The 22,745-nt window shown below is 53.3% G+C and overlaps 1 protein-coding gene across 1 annotated transcript in view; it reads left to right on the top strand.

Moving 5' to 3' along the window:
- The first annotated feature begins 1,714 nt into the window (after positions 1 to 1,714).
- svopl (SVOP-like) overlaps positions 1,715 to 22,745 on the top strand; it is a 126,993-nt gene continuing 105,962 nt past the window's right edge. Inside the window, exon 1 of the mRNA XM_070901689.1 lies at positions 1,715 to 1,744. The gene's annotated coding sequence lies outside the window, so the exon portion shown is untranslated. The remainder of the gene's footprint in view (positions 1,745 to 22,745) is intronic.

Genomic DNA, 22,745 nt, shown 5'->3' with positions numbered 1-22,745 from the left:
TCCTCTATTCCTCAATGCAGCCCGTGCACTGGTCCATTATTGTTCATTTACACAGACTAATCTTCAATTAAATCGCACCGTTCACCTCCGCCAGGCATTGCAAAGAGCTTCTCAGCTGATGAAGCTCAGTCATTCTTGTTGTGTAAGCAAACACGTCCGTCTCAAATTGGGAACAGGAAGATTCCACAAACAAAAGATGAGCTAACTCACCAGTTAATCAGTTTGAATATTGGGCTGGTTTCTCTCTCAGTAAGCAGCATGATGATTGATTCTGTCAACAGACCTCGTCCCTTGTCTTCCGAACTCTGTGTCACGTCACATTCCGACTTTGCCTGGAGGAGTAATTTTCCAAATCGTATTGTAGAGCAAGAAAATTGTGCCAGTTATCAAACCTAACAATTGCTATTGGAATGGGGAACAGTGATAGAGTGTCAACTTGACCTAAGGGAGGGGAGGGGAGGGGAGGGGAGGGGAGGGGAGTCAGAGTTTAAACGGGTAGGGAAGGGGAATACCAGCTTGAATGAGGAGTGTAAGTAAGTATTATATTGAATGGGGTTGGAATGAGATACGAGTGCCATGTCGAATTAATTGGGAGAGGGGTTAATGTACCCGTATTGCATAGAAGAGATGCAGGAGGGCACTGGGTCGCTGAGAGGGTGGGGAGTGCAATGGGTACAGACACTGCAACCATCCGACTCCCACCCCCTCACACACACTGTATCCCATCCGACTCCCCACCCCCTCATACACACTGTACCCCATCCAACTCCCCCCTCACACACTGTACCCCATCCCTCTCCCCCCACCCCTCATACACACTGTACCCCATCTGACTCCCCACCCTCACACACACTGTACCCCATCCGACTCCCCACTCCCTCACACACACTGTACCCCATCCAACTCCCCACCCCCTCACACACACACTGTACCCCATCCAACTTCCCACCCCCTCACACACACACACTGTACCCCATCCAACTCCCCACCCCCTCACACACACACACTGTACCCCATCCGACTCCCCCCGTCACACACACATACTGTACCCCATCCAACTCCCCACCCCCTCACACACACACACACTGTACCCCATCCAACTCCCCACCCCCTCACACACACACACACTGTACCCCATCCAACTCCCCACCCCCTCACACACACACACTGTACCCCATCCGACTCCCCCCGTCACACACACATACTGTACCCCATCCAACTCCCCACCCCCTCACACACACACACTGTACCCCATCCGACTCCCCCGTAACACACACACTGTACCCCATTTAACTCCCTACCCACGGTGGCCTGTCTGTTGACTGCTGTGTCCGACCCGCTACTCCCTCAACGTGCCCTTGCGAGCACTAACCGGCAGTGGGACTGAGTAGGGATGAGGAGACGGAACCGGGGTCCATTTTCCTCTCCCTAACCGGGGGGGGGGGGGGCTGATCCAGATTGTAGCAGTCCCGGGGGCTGAAAGCAGCTAACTCCGTGGACCAGAGGTCTTCTGGTCTGCAGGTCTCTTGCTGAATGGAGCCTTCATTACTGGTGTTCTGTTCCATGGAGCGAAGCCAGCAGGCATTCTGTGTACACGTCCCTTTATTTGGCGGACGTGCTCTGTTAGGAGTCGAATTGCCACGGGTGCTTAGTCTCAGCTGACTCCAGGTGGCACTGGGAGGGAAAAAAATCATGAAGATGTCGAGAAAACAATTTAAGGAGTTCGGCAACTGTGAAAGTCAAGGTACTGTAAGTGTAAGGCACGATTGCAAAGTAGGTATTCAGGGGTTACGCACTGTGCCGAGGAGCTGTGTGTGTGTGTGAGAGAGGAAGAGGGCCAGGCTGGCACTGAGCTGTGTGGGGACCAGGGCAGTGTGTCTGCGAGTGGGCGAGTGCTGGAGGAGGGCGATTCTCTGGCGCCAGTGGAGAGAGCGGGGAAAAACCTCCAGCCGAGTCCCGAAAAGCACCGAGCCAACGCAATGCAAGCGCCGGCACCTCACCGAGCAGGTACCGCACAGCACACCTGGCTTGGCAAGCACCTCTGCTGCTCTGACCTTGCCTCGGTATTTTATCTGAAAGCAGTACGATTAAAACTGGAAAGTCGGCTTAGGTTTTGCTGGAACAATTTCTGCCTTCTTTGGCAGAAATTGTTCCAGCAAAACCCAAGCCGACTTTGAATCCTCTGGTTCGTCTGGTTTCTCCCTTCAAGTAATAAGAATCCGGGATTTCTCAATCAGTTACACTGATTGAAGACTCAGGGTTTGGTCACTGACACGTTCTGTGGATGAAGGGACCTGCTTAGTGAACTCTCGCAGTTTAGAACGAATGAAGCACAATTTAACCCCCGGGGTCGAGGATGACTTGAAATACACAGTGTGTATAACTCGAGGTACAGCAGCAAACGCACCTCAGCTCACTCACAAGCTCGTGCAAACGTTACTCAGAAGAGGCCGACTCTCACCACGCACTTGTTGGAATAGTTAAACAATTATTGCCCCGTCCTCTGCTCTGTGTCGTACATGCACGCCTAGACTGGCTCTCGGCTTCTGATTGTTTGCTGAGGTACTGCCCAAACAGGGCCTCTCGGTGGTCCTTCACCTTTATCCTGCAGCCCCCCCGCGACACCTGCCCTGGGCTGAGATTGCCAGCAGAGATCCTCTACTCACGGGGAAATCAGAGCTGCAACTCCCTTTAGTCGGCGTGACCTAATTTACAGTCCTCTGTCACTCTGGCAATCCGTCTGTGACACAGAACCTGTTCACTATCCTGTTTTACAGACATGGTGCAAACTCCGTGCTACAGCAGCAGTTGTGGCGCTAATTCCTACCACTTTTCTGATTTGATGATCCCGCAATTAATCTGTGGCCACGACTCAAATCTTTTCGTGGACAGATAAGAACTTTCCTAAATAATTCATTCTCGGGATGTGGGCACAGCTGGCGAGGCTGGCATTTATTGTCCGTCCCCAGTTGTCTCTGAAGTCCGTGTGGTGAAGGTGCTCCCACAGAACGTGGTGGGCCTTCTCCTGGAACCGCTGCAGTCCGTGTTTTTTTTCATTTCAAAATATACTTTATTCATCTAAAAATTTGCACAATACATTCGAAAGCAGTTCAGTACATTTAGATGCAGTCAGCAATTCCATACATTACATTTGGATGCTGACCGCAGTTCCGTTCAATACATTACTTTACATTTCAAGGTACGATTCATACAATCCAGGATACATTGTGGTACGTTCATCAAGTTACATTACGTGTGTCACCATACGTACACAGTGAGGGTACAGTTACATTTGTTTCCAACGTGCATTACGCAACAGAACTTGCATTATACATGGCACTACATAGGTGTTTGCAGATCATGGTGCTCTATGTATACAAAAGGTTTTCCATTGCAGCCCGAGGGGAGTTTTATACTGATACCAGCCCCTGGGTTTACCGTGACGGAAGGGCTTTAAACTGTGGCTCTTCCACACCGTGCCTTTGCGGTGGCTGCACCAAATTTTAGTGCGTCCCTCAGCACGTAGTCCTGGATCTTGGATTGCGCCAGTCTGCAACACGCAGATGTGGACATCTCCTTGCTCTGGAGGACCAGCAAGTTTCGGCAAGACCAAAGTGCGTCTTTCACCGAGTTGTTGGCCCTCCAGCAGCAGGTGATGTCTGTCTCGGTGTGTGTCCCTGGGAACAGCCCGTAGAGCACAGAGTCCTGTGTTACGGAGCTGCTCGGGATGAACCTCGACAGCAACCACTGCATCTCTTTCCAGACCTACCTTGCAAAGGCGCAATCCTGAAGGAGGTGGGTGACAGTCTCGTCCGCCCTGCAGCTGACTCAGGGGCACCATGCCGTGCTGCTGAGACGCCGGCTGTGCATGAACGCTCTGACGGGTAGGGCCCTCCTCACCGCCAACCAAGCTACGTCTTGGTGCTTGTGTGAAAGCTCTGGCGATGAGACGTTCTGCCAAACGAGTTCGACAGTCTGCTCAGGGAACCACCCGATAGGGTCCACCCTCTCCTTCTTTCGTAGGGCGTCCAGGACCTTACGTGCTGACCACTGTTTTATGGCCTTGTGGTCAAAGGAGTTTTTTGTGAAAAACTTTTCCACGAAGGACAGGTGGACAGGCATGGTCCAACTGGTGGGGGCGTTTCGCGGCAGCATGGCCAGGCCCATCCTTCGCAACACCGGGGACAGGTAGAACCTCAGCACGTAGAGACACTTGGTGTTTGCGTACTGGGAGTCGGTGCACAGCTTGATGCAGCCGCACACAAAGGTGGCCATCAGGATGAGGGCCACGTTCGGAACATCCTTTCCTCCACTGTCCAGAGATTTGTACATTGTACAAAGTGGAAGACGGCCCGGGTGACTGCCGCGGCACAGGAGCGTGAGATGGGCCAGACCTGTGCCATGTACAGCAACCCTGAGAGCACCTCACTCCTGATGACCAGGTTCTTTCCTGCCATGGAGAGGAAGCGCAGCTTCCACCATCCCAGTTTTTGCTTCACTTTGGCGATACGCTCTTCCCAGTTTTTGGCGTACGCCCCGTCCACTCCGAACCATATTCCCAACACCTTCAGGTAATCTGGCTTAACGGTGAAGGGAATGAAGGATCGGTCGGTCCAGTTGCCAAAGAACATGGCCTTGCTTTTGCTGCGATTGACCTTCGCTCCCGAGGCCAGTTCAAACTGGTCGCAGATTGTGAGCAATCTGTGGACCGACTGTGGATCCGAGCAAAAGACGGTGATGTCGTCCATGTACAGGGAGGTCTTGACCTGAGCGCCTCCGCTGCCTGGGATCGTCACCCCTCTAATGCCCGCATCCTTCCTGATGGGCTCGGCAAAGGGCTCGATACAACACACAAACAAGACAGCCGAGAGAGGACAGCCTTGCCTAACTCCAGACCTGATTGGAAAACTTTCAGTTTCCCACCCTTTGATTAGAACTGTGCTACTGATATCTGTGTAGAACAGTTGGATCCAATTGTGGATACCCTCCCCAAACCCCATCTTGGAGAGCATGTCCATCAGGTACGTGTGCGATATCGTGTCAAAGGCCTTCTCCTGGTCCAAGCTGATTAAACAGGTGTCCACTCTCCAGTCCCGCACGTAGGCGATCGTATCCCTGAGTACGCGAGGCTATCAGAGATCTTCCTGCCGGGGACAGCGCAGGTCTGGTCCGGGTGAATCACCAGCTGTTTGCAATGACCTTTGACAGGATCTTGTAGTCCACATTGAGCAGCGAGATGGGCTGCCAGTCTTTGATTTCCTCCCTCTCCCCCTTCTGCTTGTAGATGGGGCTGATGATGCCTTTCCTCATTGATTCTGACATACTGCCGGCCAGAAGCATACCCCCGTACACTTCCAGCAGGTCTGGGCCCATCCAGTCCTACAGAGCCGAATACAACTCGACCGGTAAGCCATCGCTTCCGGGAGTTTTACTCATCGCAAGGGACCGGATAGCCTTTGTCACCTCGTCCAGAGTTAGCGGGTGGTCCAGACTCTCCCGCTCACTGTCGTCTAGGACCTCTAAGATAGACGACAGGAAAGACAGGGAGGCCGCGCGGTCTGTGGGCTTGAGGTCGTACAGCCCGGCATAGAAGGATTTGCTGATCCTCAGCATGTCGGGCTGTGAAGACGTCACAAAACCATCTTCTTCCTTTAGGCTGGTGATCACAGAGCTCCCCCTGTGTACCTTTTGGAAGAAGAAACGCGAACACATCTCATCCTGCTCGACGGAGCAGACTCTGGAGCGGAAGATGATCTTGGAGGACTCTGAGGCAAAGAGCGAGGCTTGCTGGCCCTTCACCTCTTCGAGTTCCTCCGCGACATCAACCCCCATCGACTGCAACAGGAGCAGGTTTTGCATACTCTTCTGGAGTTGGGATAATTCCCTCTGTCTCCCTCTCGCCTCCTGAACACCTTTGAGGATGAAGAACCTCTTGATGTTTGTCTTGATTGTTTCCCACCAGTGCATCGGGGAATCACAGAGGGGTATTACGGTTCTCCAACCTTTGTAATCCCTCTTGAGTTCCTCAACGTTTTCCGGGGTCAACAGTTTCACGTTGAGCTTCCATATTCCCCTGCCAACTTTCTGGTCTTCCTGTGGGCGGCAGTTGGCCAGTAGGAGGCAATGGTCAGAGAAGAACACCGGCGTGACGTCGGTGGATCTGACCTTGAGCATGTGGGACACAAACAGGAAGTCTATTCTGGAATGGACGGGCCCGTCTGGTCTCGACCAGGTGTAACTGCGCGGTGCTCCGTCTGCAGGGTTGCTGAAGACGTCGCACAGCTTGCCGACTGTTACCGCGTCTATCAGGAGTTTGGACGTGGTGTCCAGTTTGCTGTCGGCTCTGCTGGATCGTTCAGCCGCATCGATGATGCAGTTGAAATCACCGCCCAGAATGACCGGCCTGGATGTCGCCAGCAGCAGTGGGAGCTGCTGAAGTAAGGCCAGCCGCTTGCTTCTGAGAGGCGAGGCATACACATTAATTAGCCTCAGAGGAGCATTTTTATACAATACATCTGCTACAAGGAGGCGGCCGCCCACCACTTCCTTAACTTTGGTGATGGTGAAGTGGCCTCCCCGCAGCAGAATGCCCAGGCCGGAGGAACGGCAATCATTGTCTCCTGACCAAACGGGTGGTCCGTGGGACCACCGTTGCGACCACTGCTGGTAACTGCTGAAGTGCGACAGGCCGCACTCCTGCAAGAATAGCAGGTCTGTCTTGACCTTGGCAAGGTACCCCAAGGTGGAAACACATCGCGTAGTTGACTTAATGCTACGCACGTTAATGGATGCCATCTTTGAACCCATTTTTAAATTGGTGGTTACAGTCCAAAAATTACATTTAGATCACACAGGCCCAATGGCCTGTTCCTGTATTCATAGGTTAATTTAAAACTTTTCTACTGCACCTTGGCTGAGATATGGGTTGTCCTCTGCCTTGGGGATAGTTCGACCAGGGGATGCCAGCAGTGTGGACGGGGGGTCCTCCATGTCAACTGGGCTGCCCTCGCCTGGTGTTGGTTGTTCCTTGTGTGCATCCCCTGTGGTGTCGTCGCTCACATCGTTCTGGAGTTGGGATGCATCTGTCACTTCGTTGCTCCCAGAGATCCAGAGTGGGGGTGCATCGGTGACATCACTGCTCCCGGGGTCCCGGAGCTGGACTGCGCTGGTCGCATTGGCGTGTTGCCTCTTCTTCTGCTGGTGGTAGTGGGGGCTTTTGCCTCGCCCTTCGTCATCGGATGAGCTGCAGCCACTGCTGTCCATCGTGGACGGTAGCTGTCTTTTGCCTCTCGTTTCTGCAGGAGGCCCCTTTTCCTTTGACTTGTGGGCCGCCTTCTTCTTGACGAGCTGCCATTCCTGTTTTCCTTCAGCTTCTGCTCCCTCCTCTTCCATGGACTCGGTGTCTCGGGGGGGGAGTTTCACTGCTGGGTGCTAGTGTCTGGCGGCTTGCCGTGGCAGACTTTCCTTCCTCCTCTCGGTCAGTGTCGACTAGGGCAGTGGTTTGTTCGCACGGTGACTTGGAGAGGAGGGAGGTGTCGGTCTCCTCTGGGGCGTTGCACTCCTCAGCTTTCTCCTCACGTGTCACCATGTTCTTTGCCGCCTGCGCATAGCTGAAATTCCGCTTGGGGTAGGCCTTGTACAGATGTCCAGCCTGACCACAAAGGTTGCAGCACTTGATCTCTTTACAGTCCTTTGTCTGGTGTCCTTCCTTCTTGCGGTTGCGGCAAATGATTGCTTTGCAGCTTGCCGCCACATGGCCTGCTTTCCCGCAGGTACGGCACACGTTGGGTTGGCCAGCGTACACCATGTAGCCCCGACTTCCTCCGATGGCGAAGCTAGAGGGGGGGTGCAGGATGGTTCCGCTGGCGTCCACTTTCAGGGTGACCTGGATCTGGCGCTTGCTGGTCCAAATCCTGTGGAAGTCTCAGGTCGATGCTGTTTCCTGCCCCGTCGACATACCTGGTGAGGAATGTCCGGGATGTGGGGGTTGTACATCTGCACTGTGATAGTGCGTCTCCTCTGCGACGGGAGGGTGAACAGTGGTTCCCAAGTCAACACTGACCGCAGTGGTTCACTCGCCTCCTTCAAACCCTTCAGGAACTTCAAGCATAGGGTGACGGTTCTGAAGGTTACATCAAAGTAACCTCTCTTCGGGATGTCCTGCAAGGTGAAGACATCAGCGACTTTCATGCCACATGTTCCAAGCAGCATTTTCTTCACAACGAGGTCCCGGTTGATTGTTGCCTGTCCTTCCACTTTCTTTACCGTCACTCGGATGGTGTTTCAGACGCCCTGGTTCGCCACTCGGTTGGCCACCATCCAGGTTGCAGATTCCTCCTTTCGGTGTGTATTTTGGCCGAAGCCTTCAATCTTTCTTGGTGCCAGTCCGGCACCTTGGCGGGCCTCCGGGCACACCCATTGGTCGGTCGACATGTAGATTTTCCTCTTCTCTCCAATTGGTGCTTGTCCCGAGCCAAAAGGCCAGAGCCAGCCAAAGTGGAAAGACGAGTTTCTGCAAGAAGTCAATTCGCAGAGAGTGCCATTGAGCAGCAACACTTCAAAGCACTCAGCACTCCCTTTCAGCCTTTGAGCCTTTGAGCAGCACTGAAAAGAGCCAGCACGCTGCAGTCCGTGTTTTTTTTAAATTCAAAATATACTTTATTCATATAAAAATTTGCACAATACCTTCGAAAGCAGTTCAGTACATTTGGATGCGGTCAGCAATTCCATACATTACATTTGGATGCTGACTGCAGTTCCGTTCAATACATTTCTTTACTTTACATTTCAAGGTACGATTCATACAATCCAGGATACATTGTGGTACGTTCATCAAGTTACATTACGTGTGTCACCATACGTACACAGTGAGGGTACAGTTACATTTGTTTCCAACATGCATTACGCAACAGAACTTGCATTATACATGGCACAACATAGGTGTTTGCAGATCATGGTGCTCTATGTATACAAAAGGTTTACCATTGCAGCCCGAGGGGAGTTTTATACTGATTCCAGCCCCTGGGTTTACCGTGACGGAAGGGCTTTAAACTGTGGCTCTTCCCCACCGTGCCTTTGCGGCGGCTGCACCAATTTTTAGTGCGTCCCTCAGCACGTAGTCCTGGATCTTGGATTGCGCCAGTCTGCAACACGCAGACATGGACATCTCCTTGCTCTGGAGGACCAGCAAGTTTCGGCAAGACCAAAGTGCGTCTTTCACCGAGTTGATGGCCCTCCAGCAGCAGGTGATGTCTGTCTCAGTGTGTGTCCCTGGGAACAGCCCGTAGAGCACAGAGTCCTGTGTTACGGAGCTGCTCGGGATGAACCTCGACAGCAACCACTGCATCTCTTCCAGACCTACCTTGCAAAGGGGCAATCCTGAAGGAGGTGGGTGACAGTCTCGTCCGCCCCGCAGCTGACTCGGGGGCACCGTGCCGTGCTGCTGAGACGCCGGCTGTGCATGAACGCTCTGACGGGTAGGGCCCTCCTCACCGCCAACCAAGCTACATCTTGGTGCTTGTGTGAAAGCTCTGGCGATGAGACATTCTGCCAAACGAGTTCGACAGTCTGCTCAGGGAACCACCCGACAGGGTCCACCCTCTCCTTCTTTCGTAGGGCGTCCAGGACCTTACGTGCTGACCACTGTTTTATGGCCTTGTGGTCAAAGGAGTTTTTTGTGAAAAACGTTTCCACGAAGGACAGGTGGACAGGCATGGTCCAGCTGGTGGGGCCGTTTCGCGGCAGCATGGCCAGGCCCATCCTTCGCAACACCGGGGACAGGTAGAACCTCAGCACGTAGAGACACTTGGTGTTTGCGTACCGGGGGTCTGTGCACAGCTTGATGCAGCCGCTCACAAAGGTGGCCATCAGGATGAGGGTCATGTTTGGAACATCCTTTCCTCCACTGTCCAGAGATTTGTACATTGTGTCTCTGCGGACACGGTCCATTTTGGACCTCCAGACAAAGTGGAAGATGGCCCGGGTGACTGCCGTGGCACAGGAGCGTGAGATGGGCCAGACCTGCGCCACGTACAACAACCCCGAGAGCACCTCGCTCCTGATGACCAGGTTCTTTCCTGCCATGGAGAGGAAGCGCAGCTTCCACCATCCCAGTTTTTGCTTCACTTTGGCGATACGCTCTTCCCAGTTTTTGGCGCACGCCCCGTCCACTCCGAACCATATTCCCAACACCTTCAGGTAATCTGGCTTAACGGTGAAGGGAATGAAGGATCGGTCGGTCCAGTTGCCAAAGAACATGGCCTCGCTTTTGCTGCGATTGACCTTCGCTCCCGAGGCCAGTTCAAGCTGGTCGCAGATTGTGAGCAATCTGTGGACCGACTGCGGATCCGAGCAAAAGATGGCTACGTCATCCATGTACAGGGAGGTCTTGACCTGAGCGCCTCCGCTGCCTGGGATCATCACCCCTCTAATGCCCGCATCCTTCCTGATAGACCCGGCAAAGGGCTCGATACAACACACAAACAAGACAGCCGAGAGAGGACAGCCTTGCCTGACTCCAGATCTGATCGAAAAACTTTCAGTTTCCCACTGGTTGATTAGAACTGCGCTACTGATGTCTGTGTAGAGCAGTTGGACCCAATTGCGGATTCCCTCCCCAAACCCCCTTTTGGAGAGCACGTCCATCAGCTACGTGTGCGATATCCTGTCAAAGGCTTTCTCCTGGTCTAAGCTGATTAAGCAGGTGTCCACCCCACTGTCCCGCACGTAGGCGATCGTATCCCTGAGTAGCGCAAGGCTATCAGAGATCTCCCTGCCAGGGACAGCGCAGGTCTGGTCCGGGTGAATCACCAGCTCAAGAGCAGACTTGACCCTGTTGGAGATGACCTTTGACAGGATCTTGTAGTCCACATTGAGCAGCGAAATGGCCGCCAGTTTTTGATTTCCTCCCTCTCTCCCTTCTGCTTGTAGATGGGGGTGATGATGCCTTTCCTCATCGATTCTGACATGCTGCCAGCCAGAAGCATACCCCCTTACACTTCCAGCAGGTCTGGGCCCATCCAGTCCCACAAAGCCGAATACAACTCGACTGGTAAGCCGTCGCTTCCGGGAGCTTTACTCGTCGCACGGGACCGGACGGCCTATGTCATCTCGTCCAGAGTTAACGGTTGGTCCAGACTCTCCTGCTCGAAGTCGCCTAGGACCTCCGTGATAGACGACAGGAAAGACAGGGAGGCCGCACGGTCTGTGGGCTTGACGTCATACAGCCTGGCATAGAAGGATTTGCTGATCCTCAGCATGTCAGGCTGCGAAAACGTCACAGAACCGTCTTCTTCCTTTAGGCTGGTGATCACAGAGCTCCCCCTGTGTACCTTTTGGAAAAAGACGTGCGAACACGTCTCATCCTGCTCGACGGAACGGACTCTGGAGCGGAAAATGAATTTGGAGGACTCTGAGGCAAAGAGCGAGGCTTGCTGGCCCTTCACCTCTTCGAGTTCCTCCGCGACATCGACCTCCATCGACTGCAACAGGAGCAGGTTTTGCATATTCTTTTGGAGTTGGGACAATTCCCTCTGTCTCCCCCTCGGCTCCTGAACACCTTTGAGGATGAAGAACCTCTTGATGTTTGTCTTGATTGTTTCCCACCAGTGCATCGGGGAATCACAGAGGGGTATTATGGTTCTCCAACCTTTGTAATCCCTCTTGAGTTCCTCCACATTTTCCGGAGTCAACAGTTTCACGTTGAGCTTCCATATCCCTCTGCCAACTTTCTGGTTTTCCTGTGGGCGACAGTCGGCCAGTAGGAGGCAGTGGTCAGAGAAGAACACCGGCGTGACATCGGTGGATCTGACCTTGAGCATGTGGGACACAAACAGGAAGTCTATTCTGGAACGGACGGACCCGTCTGGTCTCGACCAGGTGTATCTGCGCGGTGCTCCGTCTGCAGGGTTGCTGAAGACGTCACACAGCTTGGCATCTTTTACCGTGTCCATCAGGAGTCTGGACGTGGCATCCAGTTTGCTGTCTGCTCTGCTGATTCGTCCAGCCGCATTGATGATGCAGTTGAAGTCACCGCCCAGAATGACCGGCCTGGACGTCGCCAGCAGCAGTGGGAGCTGCTGGAAGAGGGCCAGCCGCTCGCTTCTGAGAGGCGAGGCATACACGTTAATTAGCCTTAGAGGGGAATTTTTGTACATTACATCTGCTATGAGGAGGTGGCAGCCCACCATCTCCTTAACTTCGGTGATGGTGAAGTGGCCTCCCCGCAGCAGAATGCCTAGGCCGGAAGACCGGCAGTCGTTGCCTCCTGACCATATGGATGGTCCATGGGCCCACCATCGTGACCACTGCCAGTAACTGCCGAAGTGCGGCAGACCGCACACCTGCAAGAACAGCAGGTCTGCTTTGACCTTAGTAAGGTACCCCAAGGTAGAAACACATCGCGTAGTGGATTTTACGCTACGCACGTTAACAGATGCAATTTTTAAATCCATGTTTAAGTTACAGGTTACAGTTAAAAACATTTACATTTCAAATAAACTGTCCTTTACGTTGGAGACCTGCCCAGTGGCTGGTTCCTGCATACATAGATTTTCAATGTAAAAGTCTACTTCACCTGGGCTGGCATACTGGTCGTCCTCTGCCGTGGGAGTGTTTCAACCAGGGGACTGGTGCAGTGTTGTCAGAAAGTTCGATATGTCCTCTGCACTGTCCTCGCCTGGTGTTGGTGGTTCCCTCTTTTCATCAGTCGCAGCGATCTCCAGCTGGTGTGCTTCGATCGCTGCGTCGCTCCCGGTATTCCGAAGGTGGGTTGTGCTGGTCACTTCACTGCTCCCGGTCACCTGTGGCTGTGGGTTGGCGTATTGCCTCTGGTTCTGGTGGCGGTAGTGAGGGGCTTTGTCTCGCATTTCCTCATCAGACGAGCTGCCGTCGCTGCTGTCTTGTGGGCGTTAGCCGCCTCTTCCCTTTCGCTTCAGCAGGGGCCCCTTGCTCGCCTGTTCTCCTTACGCTTGCGGGCCTTTTTCTTGACTGTCTCCCATCCCGCTTCATTATCTGCTGTCTCCTCGTTCCTGGACTCGGTGTGCTGGGGGAGAGCTTCACTGTGGGTGCTGGTGTCTCGCAGCTCGCCGTAGCAGGCTTCTCTTCCTCACCGACTTGTTCGGAGTCCACGAGGGCGGTTGCTTCATTGCCCAGGGCGCTGGTCGGGGCGGGGTGGTGTAGGTCTCCTCTGGAGCGTTGTGTTCCTCAGCTTCCTCCTCCTCTCGTGCAATGTTCTTTGCCGCCTGCACACAGCTGAAGTTGCATTTGGGGCAGTTTTTGTAAAGACGCCCAGCCAGACCACAGAGGTTGCAGCACTTGGTCTACTTACAGTCCTTTGTCTGGTGGCCTTCGTTCTTGCAGTTTCAGCAGATGACAGTTTTGCAGCATGCCGCCACATGGCCTGCCTTCCCGCAGGTACGGCATACGTTGGGTTGGCCAGCGTACACCATGTAGCCCCGACTTCCTCCGATGGCGAAGCTAGAGGGGGACTGCAGGATGGTTCCGCTGGTGTTCACTTTCATGGTGACCTGGATCTGGCGCTTGCTGGTCCAAATCCTGTGCAAGTCTTTCAGGTCGATGCTGCTTCCTGCCCCATCGACATACCTGGCGAGGAATGTCCGGGATGTGGGAGTTGTACATCTGCACTGTGATAGTGCGTCTCCTCTGCGACGGGAGGGTGAACAGTGGTTGCCAAGTCAACACTGAGCGCAGTGGTTCACTCGCCTCCTTCAATCCCTTCAGGAACTTCAAGCATAGGGTGACGGTTCTGAAGGTTACATCAAAGTAACCTCTCCTCGGGATGTCCTGCAAGGCGAAGACATCAGCGACTTTCATGCCACATGTTCCCAGCAGCATTTTCTTCACAACGAGGTCCCGGTTGATTGTTGCCTGTCCTTCCACTTTCTTTACCGTCACTCGGATGGTGTTTCAGACGCCCTGGTTCGCCGCTCGGTTGGCCGCCATCCAGGTTGCAGATTCCTCCTTTCGGTGTGTATTTTGGCCGAAGCCTTCAATCTTTCTTGGTGCCAGTCCGGCACCTTGGCGGGCCTCCGGGCACACCCATTGGTCGGTCGACATGTAGATTTTCCTCTTCTCCCCAATTGGTGCTTGTCCCGAGCCAAAAGGCCAGAGCCAGCCAAAGTGGAAAGACGAGTTTCTGCAAGAAGTCAATTCGCAGAGAGTGCCATTGAGCAGCAACACTTCAAAGCACTCAGCACTCCCTTTCAGCCTTTGAGCCTTTGAGCAGCACTGAAAAGAGCCAGCACGCTGCATCCGTGTTTTTTTTAAATTTCAAAATATACTTTATTCATATATAAATTTGCACAATACCTTCGAAAGCAGTTCAGTACATTTGGATGCGGTCAGCAATTCCATACATTACATTTGGATGCTGACTGCAGTTCCGTTCAATACATTTCTTTACTTTACATTTCAAGGTACGATTCATACAATCCAGGATACATTGTGGTACGTTCATCAAGTTACATTACGTGTGTCACCATACGTACACAGTGAGGGTACAGTTACATTTGTTTCCAACATGCATTACGTAACAGAACTTGCATTATACATGGCACTACATAGGTGTTTGCAGATCATGGTGCTCTATGTGTACAAAAGGTTTACCATTGCAGCCCGAGGGGAGTTTTATACTGATTCCAGCCCCTGGGTTTACCGTGACGGAAGGGCTTTAAACTGTGGCTCTTCTCCACCGTGCCTTTGCGGCGGCTGCACCAATTTTCAGTGCGTCCCTCAGCACATAGTCCTGGATCTTGGATTGCGCCAGTCTGCAACACGCAGACATGGACATCTCCTTGCTCTGGAGGACCAGCAAGTTTCGGCAAGACCAAAGTGCGTCTTTCACCGAGTTGATGGTCCTCCAGCAGCAGGTGATGTCTGTCTCAGTGTGTGTCCCTGGGAACAGCCCGTAGAGCACAGAGTCCTGTGTTACGGAGCTGCTCGGGATGAACCTCGACAGTAACCACTGCATCTCTTCCAGACCTACCTTGCAAAGGCGCAATCCTGAAGGAGGTGGGTGACAGTCTCGTCCGCCCCGCAGCTGACTCGGGGGCACCGTGCCATGCTGCTGAGACGCCGGCTGTGCATGAACGCTCTGACGGGTAGGGCCCTCCTCACCGCCAACCAAGCTACTTCTTGGTGCTTGTGTGAAAGCTCTGGCGATGAGACATTCTGCCAAATGACTTCAACAGTCTGCTCGGGGAACCACCCGACAGGGTCCACCCTCTCCTTCTTTCGTAGGGCATCCAGGACCTTACGTGCTGACCACTGTTTTATGGCTTTGTGGTCAAAGGAGTTTTTTGTGAAAAACGTTTCCACGAAGGACAGGTGGACAGGCATGGTCCAGCTGGTGGGGCTGTTTTGCGGCAGCATGGCCAGGCCCATCCTTCGCAACACCAGGGACAGGTAGAACCTCAGCACGTAGTGACACTTGGTGTTTACGTACCGGGGGTCTGTGCACAGTTTGATGCAGCCGCACACAAAGGTGGCCATCAGGATGAGGGCCACGTTCGGAACATCCTTTCCTCCACTGTCCAGAGATTTGTGTATTATGTCTCTGCGGACACGGTCCATTTTGGACCTCCAGACAAAGTGGAAGAGGGCCCGGGTGACTGCCGTGGCACATGAGCGTGAGATGGGCCAGACCTGTGCCACGTGCAGCAACCCCGAGAGCACCTCACTCCTGATGACCAGGTTCTTTCCTGCCATGGAGAGGAAGCGCAGCTTCCACCATCCCAGTTTTTGCTTCACTTTGGCAATTATCTCTTCCCAGTTTTTGGCGCACGCCCCGTCCGCTCCGAACCATATTCCCAACACCTTCAGGTAATCTGGCTTAACGGTGAAGGGAATGAAGGATCGGTCGGTCCAGTTGCCAAAGAACATGGCCTCGCTTTTGCTGCGATTGACCTTCGCTCCCGAGGCCAGTTCAAACTGGTCGCAGATTGTGAGCAATCTGTGGACCGACTGCGGATCCGAGCAAAAGACGGTGACGTCGTCCATGTACAGGGAGGTCTTGACCTGAGCGCCTCCGCTGCCTGGGATCGTCACCCCTCTAATGCCCGCATCCTTCCTGATGGACCCGGCAAAGGGCTCGATACAACACACAAACAAGACAGAGGAGAGGGGACAGCCTTGCCTGACTCCAGATCTGAACGAAAAGCTTTCAGTTTCCCAGCCGTTGATTAGAACTGTGCTAACCATGTCTGTGTAGAGCAGTTGGATCCAATTCCGGATACCCTCCCCAAACCCCCTTTTGGAGAGCACGTCGATCAGGTACGTGTGCAATATCCTGTCAAAGGCCTTCTCCTGGTCTAAGCTGATTAAGCAGGTGTCCACCCCACTGTCCCGCACGTAGGCGATCGTATCCCTGAGTAGCGCCAGGCTATCAGAGATCTTCCTGCCGGGGACAGCGCAGGTCTGGTCCGGGTGAATCACCAGCTCAAGAGCAGACTTGACCCTGTTGGCGATGACCTTTGACAGGATCTTGTAGTCCACATTGAGCAGCGAAATGGGCCGCCAGTTTTTGATTTCCTCCCTCTCCCCCTTCTGCTTGTAGATGGGGGTGATGATGCCTTTCCTCATTGATTCTGACATACTGCCAGCCAGAAGCATACCCTCATACACTTCCAGCAGGTCTGGGCCCATCCAGTCTCACAGAGCCGAATACAACTCGACTGGTAAGCCGTCGCTTCTGGGCATTTTACTCGTCGCAAGGGATGGACGGCCTATGTCATCTCGTCCAGAGTTAACGGGTGGTCCATACTTTCCTGCTCGCTGTCGTCTAGGACCTCCGTGATAGACGACAGGAAAGACAGGGAGGCTGCGTGGTCTGTGGGCTTGACGTCATACAGAACTGAAGAATTTGCTGATCCTCAGCATGTCAGGCTGCGAAAACATCACAGAACCGTCTTCTTCCTTTAGGCTGGTGATCACAGAGCTCCCCCTGTGTACCTTTTGGAAGAAGAAACGCGAACACGTCTCGTCCTGCTCGACGGAGCAGACTCTGGAGCGGAAGATGATCTTGGAGGACTCTGAGGCAAAGAGCGAGGCTTGCTGGCCCATCACCTCTTCGAGTTCCTCCGCGACATCGACCCCCATCGACTGCAACAGGAGCAGGTTTTGCTTACTCTTCTGGAGTTGGGACAATTCCCTCTGTCTCCCTCTCGCCTCCTGAACACCTTTGAGGATGAAGAAGCTTTTGATGTTTGTCTTGATTGTTTCCCACCAGTGCATCGGGGAATCACAGAGGGGTTTTATGGTTCTCCAACTTTTATAAACCCTCTTGAGTTCCTCCACAGTTTCACGTTCAGCTTCCATATCCCTCTGCCAACTTTCTGGTTTTCCTGTGGGCGACAGTCGGCCAGTAGGAGGCAGTGGTCAGAGTGGCATCGGTGGATCTGACCTTGAGCGTGTGGGACACAAACAGGAAGTCTATTCTGGAATGGACGGACCCGTCTGGTCTCGACCAGGTGTATCTGCGCGGTGCTCCATCTGTAGGGTTTCTGAAGACGTCGCACAGCTTGCCGTCTTTTACCGTGTCATCAGGAGTCTGGACGTGGCGTCCAGTTTGTTGTCTGCTCTGCTGGATCATCCAGCCGCATCGATGATGCAGTTTAAGTGACCGCCCAGAATGACCGGTGCCTGGACGTCGCCAGCAGCAGTGGCAGATGCTGAAGTAAGGCCAGCCACTTGCTTCTGAGAGGCGAGGCATACACGTTAATTAGCCTTAGAGGGGAGTTTTTGTACATTACATCTGCTATGAGGAGGCGGCCGCCCACCATCTCCTTAACTTCGGTGATGGTGAAGTGGCCTCCCCGCAGCAGAATGCCTTGGCCGGCAGACCGGTCGTTGCCTCCTGACCATATGGATGGTCCATGGGCCCACCATCGTGACCATTGCCGGTAACTGCTGAAGTGCGGCAGAACGCGCTCCTGCAAGAACAGCAGGTCTGCTTTGAGCTTGGCGAGGTACCCCAAGGTGGAAACACATCGCGTAGTGGATTTTACGCTACGCACGTTAATAGATGCAATTTTTAAATCCATGTTTAAGTTACAGGTTACAGTTCAAAACATTTACATTTCAAATAAACTGTCCTTTACGTTGGAGACCTGCCCAGTGGCTGGTTCCTGCATACATAGATTTTCAATGTAAAAGTCTACTTCACCTGGGCTGGCATACTGGTCGTCCTCTGTCGTGGGAGTGTTTCGACCAGGGGACTGGTGCAGTGTTGTCAGAAAGTCCGATATGTCCTCTGCACTGTCCTCGCCTGGTGTTGGTGGTTCCCTCTTTTCATCAGTCGCAGCGATCTCCAGCTGGTGTGCTTCGATCGCTGCGTCGCTCCCGGTATTCCGGAGGTGGGGTGTGCTGGGCACTTCACTGCTCCTGTTATCCCGGAGCTGGTCTGCGTTGGTCGCTTCTCCGCTCTCGTTGTTCCGGAGCTCGTGTGCGCTGGGCACTTTGCTGCTCCCGGGTTCCCGGAGCGGGGCTGTGCTGGTCACTTCACTGCTCCCGGTCACCTGTGGCTGTGGGTTGGCGTATTGCCTCTTGTTCTGGTGGCGGTAGTGAGGGGCTTTGTCTCGCCTTTCCTGATCAGACGAGCTACCGTCGCTGCCGCCTCTTCCCTTTCGTTTCAGCAGGGGCCCCTTGCTCGCCTGTTCTCCTTACGCTTGCGGGCCTTTTTCTTGACGGTCTCCCATCCCGCTTCATCATCTGCTGCCTCCTCATTCCTGGACTCGGTGTGCTGGGGGAGAGCTTCACTGTGGGTGCTGGTGTCTCGCAGCTCGCCGTAGCAGGCTTCTCTTCCTCACCGACTTGTTCGGAGTCCACGAGGGCGGTTGCTTCATTGCCCAGGGCGCTGGTCGGGGCGGGGGGGTGTAGGTCTCCTCTGGAGCGTTGTGTTCCTCAGCTTCCTCCTCCTCTCGTGCAATGTTCTTTGCCGCCTGCACACAGCTGAAGTTGCGTTTGGGGCAGTTTTTGTAAAGGCGCCCAGCCAGACCACAGAGGTTGCAGCACTTGGTCTCCTTACAGTCCTTTGTCTGGTGGCCTTCGTTCTTGCAGTTTCGGCAGATGACAGTTTTGCAGCATGCCGCCACATGGCCTGCCTTCCCGCAGGTCCGGCACACATAGAAACATAGAAAATAGGTGCAGGAGTAGGCCATTCGGCCCTTCGAGCCTGCACCGCCATTCAATGAGTTCATGGCTGAACATACGTTGGGTTGGCCAGCGTACACCATGTAGCCCCGACTTCCTCCAATAGCAAAGCTGGAGGTGGGGTGCAGGATGGTTCCGCTGGCGTCCACTCTCATGGTGACCTGGATCTGGCGCTTGCTGGTCCAAATCCCATGCAAGTCTTTCAGGTCGATGCTGTTTCCTGCAGCATCCACATACCTGGCGAGGAATGTCAGCCCATCAACGCTGCAGTCCGTGTGGTGAAGGTACTCCCACAGAGCTGCTAGGTCGGGAATACCAGGATTTTGACCCAGCGACGATGAAAGAACGGCGATATATTTCCAAGTCAGGATGCTGTGCAACTTGGAGGTGATGGTGTTCCCATGTGCCTGCTGCCCTTGTCCTTCTAGGCGGTAGAGGTCGTGGGTTTGGGAGGTGCTGCCGAAGAAGCCTTGGCAAGTTGCTTCAGTGCATCTTGTAGATGGTACACACTGCAGCCACGGCATGCCGATGGTGGAGGGAGTGGTTGTTCCGGTTGACTGTGTATTAATGTTGTTTACCTTCTCTATTGTTTCCCACTCTGACCATCAGTGTTTCAGGCTTGCAGTTGTTCTTTTATACCTCTCTTTCTCTTAAAGCACGAAGCTCTGAACAAACACAGCCACTTGCGTTTGTAAACCCTCTCTCATAATTAACGTAAGGAACTAAACCCAAGATAGCTGTTTAAGTCACTAAAGTGGTGTAGCTATGGCGGGCTGTGCTGCTCACCACTCTGGGTCTTGGCCCAGACCTTCACAGTTGAGTTCATTCCAACAATGAAGTCGATCGGTTGCCTGACGGGTCCTATTTGACTTGTTGCATCAAGGATGTAGCAGTGGATGTAAATGGAATTTGTTGCTGTTGTTGTTTTTCAAGATTACAGCACTCCACACGAAAAGAATGACTTGCATTTATATAGCGCCTCTCACAACCTCTGGCCATCCCAAAGCACTTTACTGCCAATGAAGAACTTTTGAAGTGTAGTCACTGAGGAGACCTGGACTCGGGATCGAAATTGGGCTCAGTGGCCATTAGGATTCCAAAATGGCGCACACCTCTAAAGCAAAGCGCGCTGGCCGCCATCTTGGTAAAGGGGTGAGCGCCTGCACAGTTAACGCCTGCTGGAAGTATGCAGAGCACGGCAGAGCGTGGTGTCAATCAGAGAGCAACACTGATTTGACAGCAGCTCATTTTGGAGCCCCACCCTCCAGCCAATGCCCTCACTTAACCTCGTACAGCTGAACATGTGTTGAGCAACAGGAAGGCCCCCACCCAGCCCCCCACCAGTGCTATTGAAAGGGATCGTTCATTACCTACAGATTAGTTGCTGGTTGATTTCTTCTGGCTGCTGCTACAATGGTGCACGTTTTTGGTGCTTACCATAGCTGTTTCAAGTTTTAGAAGGCCACAGGGAGAGGTATGGCAGATGCTGAAGGACCTTTTGCTGACTTCAAGGCTTCTGCACAAACCAGTTGCTCCCAGACATGGTGCATGAGTTAGGCCTTCCGCTTGGAATACAGCATGACTGGGAGAATGAGCAGAGGCCACGCAGAGCTGGACAAGTCGCTAGAAGAGGGAGGAGGAGGAGGAGAATGGCTCTCCGCAGGGGGCCATAACCATCCAGGGTGTTCAAGAAGCTGTCTTCGGCAGCACCTACCAAATCCGCGACCTCTGCCGCTGAGAAGGACAAGGGCAGCAGGGACATGGGAACACCATCACCTCCACATTCTCCTTCAAGTCACACACCATCCTGACTTGGAAATATATCATCGTTCCTTCATTGTCGCTGGGCCAAAATCCTGGAACTCCCTCCCTAACAGCACTGTGGGAGTACCTTCACCACACGGACTGCAGCGGTTCAAGAAGGCGGCTCACCACCACCTTCTCAAGGGCAATTAGGAATGGGCAATAAATGCTGGCCTTGCCAGCGATGCCCACATCCCGTGAATGAATTGGAAAAGAAGGAGCAATTCTCCTACCTGAATCTCAGTGACAACCAATTTTTGAGATGTCTGAGCTTCACTAAGGAGGTCCTCACTGAAATCTGCCCCCTGCTGCAGGCACAACAGCAACCTCAGTGCAGGGCAAAGATCGCATTACCTGTGGCTGTGAGGGTGAGCGTGACCATGAGCCTTTGTGTGGCTGGCTCCTTCCAGGCTGGTGCTGGAGATATCAGCAGCATCTTGTAGTGTGCAGTGCACTGCTGCTTAAAGGAGGTCACTGACGCTCTCCATTCAAAATCTGTAGTGTACTTATGAATGACTCCACGAGGCAATATGTAGTACTCAAATTGTAGTGACATTGGTCCTTTATTCCAAACTCTAGAGTGCGGCAGCCGCATGGTGGCTCCCTTTTTATACAGCCCAGGGCAGGAAACCCCGGTCTCCACCAGTTGCACCCTCTAGTGGTGCCAGCATAGTATATACACAGTGTAAACCTTATTGATAACACAACAAGTCTCCATCTTATGCGACTATACAGTGACTACACAGAGAGTATATCTATAGTCTGCATATATAACACAAAGAGAGGTCACTTCATTTAATTTTCTTTTGGCCAGAGAGAATCAGGTGGAGCGAGCATGAGGGTTTGCTCAGATTGCAGGTTTCCCATGGTGCAGGGTGCCATTTACTGCACACGCATTGCTTTGCGTGCAGTTAATGTTAGCTCTGCCGTGTACCTGAACCGAAAGGGATTCCACTCCATCAGTGTGCCGCTGGTGTGTGCCCAGCCACAGGCAGTGCATCATACCAGCCAGTGCCCAGTACCTTTGCAGCAGTCACAATGCATTCGTTCTGCAGCAGTCCACTGTGCCAGCCGTATTTCACCTACACAGCAAACCAAAGGTTGACTTATGGGCGACGAGGGCTATCGGCTGACAACATGGCTCCTGACTGCGGTGCGCAACTCACGCGCATGTGTGGAGCATGTGTACAGCGAGAGCCACACTGCCACAAGAAATGTGACAGATCAGACCGTTGGCACGCTGAAACAACGATTCCGCTCCGGTGTAACTCTGCAGTGCTCGCTGAACAGGTCTCCAGATTTGTGGTGATCTGCTGCATGCTGCACAACATCATGAGGGAAGAGCCCTTGCCACCACCTATCGGATGTGAAGCTGAGGAGCAGGAGCACGAGGAGGAGAACGAGGAAGACGAGGAAGAGGAGGAGGTAGACAGGGGGAAGAGCAAGGGAGGCTGCAACCCAGATAGCCCTCTCTACCAGGGCTGTACGTAAAGAACTATTTCAGGTGCAGCACCAGTAACCTCAATGCTAATTCCCCAGTCACCCACAGTCCCACACTTCTTCATCATAGGCAGTCCCTTGAATCGAGCATGACATGCTTCCACGTCAAAAAGTTCACGGGTGTTTCAATGAAGGACCTAATATTCCAGGTCCTGAAGGGTGGAAGATGCCTGTGCGTGGATTTTTTTAACGTGGGGTGGCCGTTGCACACCAGCCACCACACGGGCCTGACAGAGCTAGGTCTTGGTCCAGTAGCAAGGATTACCCAAGACGAC

The sequence above is a fragment of the Pristiophorus japonicus genome, chromosome 15, assembly GCF_044704955.1.
Source record: "Pristiophorus japonicus isolate sPriJap1 chromosome 15, sPriJap1.hap1, whole genome shotgun sequence".
NCBI lineage: Eukaryota > Metazoa > Chordata > Chondrichthyes > Pristiophoridae > Pristiophorus > Pristiophorus japonicus.
Note: the sequence above shows the minus strand (reverse complement) of the source record. Positions and strands in the feature narration are given on the sequence as shown.